The following is a 6,000-nucleotide window of genomic DNA, read 5'->3' as shown; positions in this document are numbered from 1 at the left end:
GCAAAGTCCAATAGCTGACTAGTAAGACAGGCTCAGCAGGCAGGGCATACCCAGGCAGGTTACTGTTTACAGAGTGTCCTGGCCTGGCTGGGAACTCACTGTCTTCACCGCCAGCCATGGACCTGTGGCTCTCATTTCTCTTGAAGGAACCAAATCTTCTTTATATGAATCCTTAAACAATAGAGGGTCAAGTGGCAGGGAGAGCCCAGCTCTGCTGCAGAGCTGCGGGGCATCACTGCAATTCCCATGGTATCCTTGCAACTGAGGAAGAGGATCCAAAAAGAATCAAAAGCAGAAACAAAGCTTTTCCGAAAAGGCATTCCAAGAAAGCCCTGTACCCTCAGAAAAGGGTGGCTTGGGTCATTTCCAGTTGTACTGTTGGGAAAAGAGTTACTTCTCTTTTTAAACTTTCAAATACAAAGATACTATTCGGTGGCAATCATGTGTTCCTGATTTCTGCTGATTTTCAGAAGTCAAAAGTATCCTTTTAAAAAGATAAGGCCAACTGTGTTATGATAGTCTATCACTGGAACAGAAATTTCTAGCGCTAAACAAATTCCTACCTAGAAATATTTTCCATCCAATGAACACCTGAAATAGATGTTGTAAGGGGACTTAAGCATGTGGTAGGACCATTTAGATGACAAATGATGGCAGTTATTAAAAGCCTGGGCACTGCAAATACCAGGTACAGCTGCCACCTCCCCACCCTGACACATGACAGGGGTGGCTAAGTTTTGGTAACAGTTAAGCAGGACAGTTGAGAATGTTGGCTCTAGAATCACGATGTCTGGGTTTGAATCCTGGCTCTGCCCTTTAACACCTGCATGGCCTTGGGCAGTTTCCTCTGCCACATAATGCTTCAGTTAGCTCATCAACAAAGGGGGAGCAGAAGAGTACCTGCCTCATATTGTGTGATTGGCTGAATGACTATGTGATTTGACATATATATATATAAGCACTTAGAAGGGTGTTTGGCCCAAAGTAAGTACTCAAAAAATATTAAGCTTTTTTTTTTTTTTTTTTTTTTCGGTATGCTGGCCTCTCACCGTTGTGGCCTCTCCCGTTGCGGAGCACAGGCTCCGGACGCACAGGCTCCGCGGCCCTGGCTCACGGGCCCAGCCGCTCCGCGGCACGTGGGATCCTCCCGGACCGGGACACGAACCCGCGTCCCCTGCATCGGCAGGCGGACTCTCAACCACTGCGCCACCAGGGAAGCCCAGAAAATATTAAGCTCTTAAGTCAAAAACTAGACACAACCCATGTGTCCATCAGCAAGCCAATAGATAAATTGTGGTATATACATACAATGGAATACTACTCAGCAATGAGAAGAAAAACTATTAACACACACAAGAACCTGGATGCATCTCCAAATAACCATGCTGAAGGAAAGAACCTAGGCCAAAAAAACGATATGATTCCATTTACACAGAACTCGTGACAAAACGAACACATCTATAGTGAGAGCACATCAGAGGTTTCTTGGGACTGGTGAGGAGGTGGGAGGGAAGAAAAAGGGGCACAACAGAACTTTTGATGGTGATGGTTATGTTTACTGTCCTGACCGTGGTGATGGCTTCAGGAGTGTATGCATATGTCCAAACTGATCAAATTATACACTTTAAACGTACGGCTTGTATGTCAGTTATGTCTCAATAAAACTTCTTAAAAAAATGTCAGCCATTACACTTTCCCACTAATCCCACCCTTGATTACACAGTGCCCCAGGCAGTCATTAATGGATCAGAGTCACTCAATTCTAGTCCTATTGGTTAGCCCTGGTTTAGATGAGCTTTTCTGATCCTCTCCTACTTTTGAGAATTTATGATTTTGTAACTTACTAGTGCCCTGACCTTAGACAAGTCACAAACTCTGAGCCTCCATGTTTTCCATCAGGAACATGGAAATTATATCTACCTGCCTTTCTGGATAGTTGTGAAGGTTGAATGTGGAAACGTTCATCAAAGTGCTCCAAAACACAGTACAGTGTTAAGCAAACACGAGGGACTGACATTGCTGTACTCGTTTGAATATCTGATGTATTTGCCAGGACTTGGTCTGCCAGCAGAGCACCTCTTAAAGCAGCCCTTTTTACAAATACTACTTGGATTTATGGTTTTTGTATGAATACCGTTTTAGCTCATTTTTATGGTTACTCATCAGGCTATGAAGAGGAGGGATTCAGAGGTGTCAGAGTCTTGAGGGACCCAGGCCAGGCCACTTGGAGAGAGAGAGGCATGGCCAGTGTTAGCTGGATCATCTTATAGAGGAATTTTCCAGGTGGAGACTCTGCTACCTATCAAAGCTTCTTCCTTCTGGCCAGGGCCCCTTGCCCTTTGATGAGTTAAGTCTGCTGCTGAGTGGTGTAGCAGGGCCTGGTTTGATCCCTTGTGTTAGAAAAAGACAATTGTTTAGTATCACTCCAGAGAGCCTGCAGGGGTGTTTGCAAGAAACAGCACTTGTTAGAAGACCTCATTTTAGGGGTGAGAGGGAGTTTATAAACCCGAGTGAAAAAGACTGGAAAGATGCAAACTAAAATTGTACCAAGTATGTGCCAAGAGGTATAAACCAAAACACTAACGGTGGTTACATTTTGACTTAGGGTTAAGCTTTTTACTTTCTTCTTTCAGCTTATCTGTATTCTCTAAATTTTCTACGAGTGGACATCACTTTTTCAATAAGAAACTTAAAAAAAAAAGCTAAACCAAAGTATTTCTGGTATGGAATTTCTACCTTTGTTCAGAAAAGCAAGAAACATTCTTGTTACCTCTAACCAATAAAGATAACATCAGCTGTAAACAGAAAAAGAATTAAAATGCCTAAGTATGATCTGCCAGCTCAGGCATCCGCCTCTGAAAGCTGTGCCACTGGGTAGTTTCAGGAAGGTCCTGCTATGCCCCTTGACACCCAAATGAAAAAGATAATGCTGTCCCCAAGCCTCCTTATGTCCCTTAACGCTAGATCTTGCTCTGTAATCCATACGTAAATCTCAATTCTGCTTGAACGAACGTTTTCCACCTGTATGACTCAGCTTGAGACTAATCCTATTGTACCCTGAATTCCCCCAAGACTATTAGTCACTGGGTGCCACCAAGAGCGATGAAACACCGTCACTGGTTCATGGCCATCCCTGCTCAAACCAAGACCAGAAGCCACCACAAAGAATTTTCTAAAAAGCATGGTGATCCCAGGAGCATTTCATGCGTCCACTTTGGCCATGCCCCACCATTGTCCTTTCGTCTTACATTTCACTGCAGAGCCCAAACAGCCGAATTTCAAATCCTGGGATTTACCAGCTGTGTAACCTTGGGTGAGATACTTAATTTCTCTGTACCTCAGTTTCTTTGTCAGTAAAATGGGCACAATAATATCTCTTTCTTAGGACTGGTATGAGAATTAAGTGAATTGATGTTGTAAAGTGCTCTGAGGAGTGCCTGGCACACTGTAAGTACTCATACGTGTGAACTTTTTTTGTTTTTTTTTTTGGTACGCGGGCCTCTCACCGCTGCGGCCCCTCCCGTTGCGGAGCACAGGCTCCGGACGCGCAGGCTCAGCGGCCATGGCTCACGGGCCCAGCCGCTCCGCGGCATGTGGGATCCTCCCGGACCGAACCCGCGTCCCCTGCATCGGCAGGCAGACCCTCAACCACTGCGCCACCAGGGAAGCCCAATGTGAGCTATTTTTGTTCCTGCCCAGTGCCTCTGCTCGGCTTTTGAGCATCCACTCACCTCCCTCAGTAGGTCCCCAGCAGCATGGGAAGCAAATCTTCATTCAGCAGATGATGAAAAAAGACTTTCAATAAAATCCCAGGCGATGCTTTACAAACTTCAGCTTTATCTCAGCAAGCAGCTTGGATGAAGCTCTTAGTGCAGCCTCCTACGTAGCCATCTCTCCACGACTAGACATCATCTCGCATAGAGCAAGTTGGAACCAAACTCAACCTTCAGAATCCTAAAAGCCTATGAGGGGCTCTGACTGTAATGGCTTTTATTCACCCTCCCGTAACTTTCACACCTGGGAAGTTTTAAAAACCAGATGCTCAGGATGTATCCTTAAACCGATTAAATCAGGATCCCTGAAGGTGGGGCTTAGGCTTCAGTATTACAAGCTCCCCAGGTGATTCTAATGGGCAGTCAAGGCTGAGAAGTGCTGCCTGGGTCTAAACCAAATGTCATGGGTTTATGAATGTTTTCACAGTAGTAATGGGTCACAGGTGGTGAGTAATGTGTGTTGATATTTAAAGATATGCGATGCTAATAAACTGGCAAGATTGGGGGCAGAAAAGGTTCAGGAATGGGGCCCTTTAATGAGACAGGCTGGGACCCGGGACCCTTTGCTGCAGTGCTTGCACCTGGACAGACAACTCTTTGAGCAACAAACTCCGTAAGATGTTACGGAAAAAACCCGAACGAACGTTTTGGCCAACCCGATACAAAGACACTATAAGGGACTAAAAATAACTGCCTGAATGCTCAGTGGGGGCAAATTATGAACAACAGATACAAAAAGGCCAACACCCAGCTTCCACTTCTGAGGTGCCAGGAGCAAAAGCAGGGACTGGGCATGATCCTTGCACACGGCACCACCCGGGGGCGGGCAGACCACCTAAGCCGCCCCTCTGGCCTGACCCACCAGTCCTCCCCCACCCTCCCCCCATTAAGGGACCAGCCCACCCCGCCTCGGGGGCTAAGCAAGGGCACCTGTTACTGGTTTTCGCTCCCTCGTTCTGCAGCGGGAGTCCCAATAAAGCCTTGCCTGAATTCCTCGCCCGGCCTCTTAGCAATTTCTATTGATTAAAGAGTCCAAGAACCTAGATCAGTAACGTTAGGATGTCAAAGCTCCATAGTATTTGACCTCCTTTTCAAAAGATGCTTGGTTTGGGGGATCCTCAGGTAGTACTGCTTGTGTTCTTGTAATTTACAGAGCTTTAGGGGAACAGTTCCCTCTTGTTTGCTAACACCTGTCCTGCTCTCGGAACCTCCTACGTGAACCCAAAGGCAGGGCTGGGCAAAGGCAAAGCTGAGCCTCGCACTTCTGAAATGGCCCTCACGGAGGAGAACTGATGTATAAAGGGAAAACGACCAACCCTCCCGCACATGCGGAAGGTGCAGTGGGAGCCGTGCCTGGAACATAGAGAAGGGGGCTTATGGAGAGTCTCTGAAGAGGTGAGAGGACGCTGGAGGAGGCCATGAGGGAGGGACGAGGGGTGTGTGTCCCTAAGAAAGTTTCTCAACCACACTGTGCCTGTTTCTTCAAAGGTCAAATGGGGATAATAGCATGTATCTCAGGGTCACTGTGAAGACTGAGTTAATACAGCATATGGAAAGTAGATAGTGCTTGGCACTGAGAAGACCCTTACAGGTTTAGCTGTGCTTATTATTATCATCATCAATATTAAGTAGCAGTGGTTATTCAGACTCTTCTACAACCTGAATTAAGTTTTCTTTGAGAAACTTTTGAGAGGCAGCAAACTCCTCTCCATTGTAGCTTTTGGGTAATGCTTTGGATGGTCTTTGAACTCTGATGTCCAAGGTCTGTGTTTGTGTCATAATCATGGTTGACATCTACACCACCTGTAATAACTTAACAGTGTGCTTTCACTTTATATCCCATTTCTCTACAAAAGGTCATTTGTTCTTTATCCCCTTCATCAAAACATCTATCTTTACCCCAAAAGCTGTGCTGCCCTTAGGGACAGTTGCCAGAGTGTGTGCTTATGGCCTGCCCCCTCTGGACCTCACACAGTGTCATGGCAAGTGTCTCCTGTGGTCACCACGGGTGTGCCTGGTACCTAGAATTGGTCAGGCTCACAAAGGACATATGAACCAGGCTTGCAGGAGGCCAATGTACTGGCCAGGCTCTGATCGACTGAACTACCAGGGGTAGGGTACTTCTGGGTGACAGGATACTGCAGGCTGGGCTCTCCAGGGCACCGCCCCCTTGCTGGCATCCCCAGAAACCCAAATTACTAATCAGAAGTTTGTGTGGTGACATCAA

The sequence above is a fragment of the Kogia breviceps genome, chromosome 17 (genome assembly GCF_026419965.1).
Source record: "Kogia breviceps isolate mKogBre1 chromosome 17, mKogBre1 haplotype 1, whole genome shotgun sequence".
Lineage (NCBI taxonomy): Eukaryota > Metazoa > Chordata > Mammalia > Artiodactyla > Physeteridae > Kogia > Kogia breviceps.
This window is presented reverse-complemented; position numbering follows the sequence as displayed.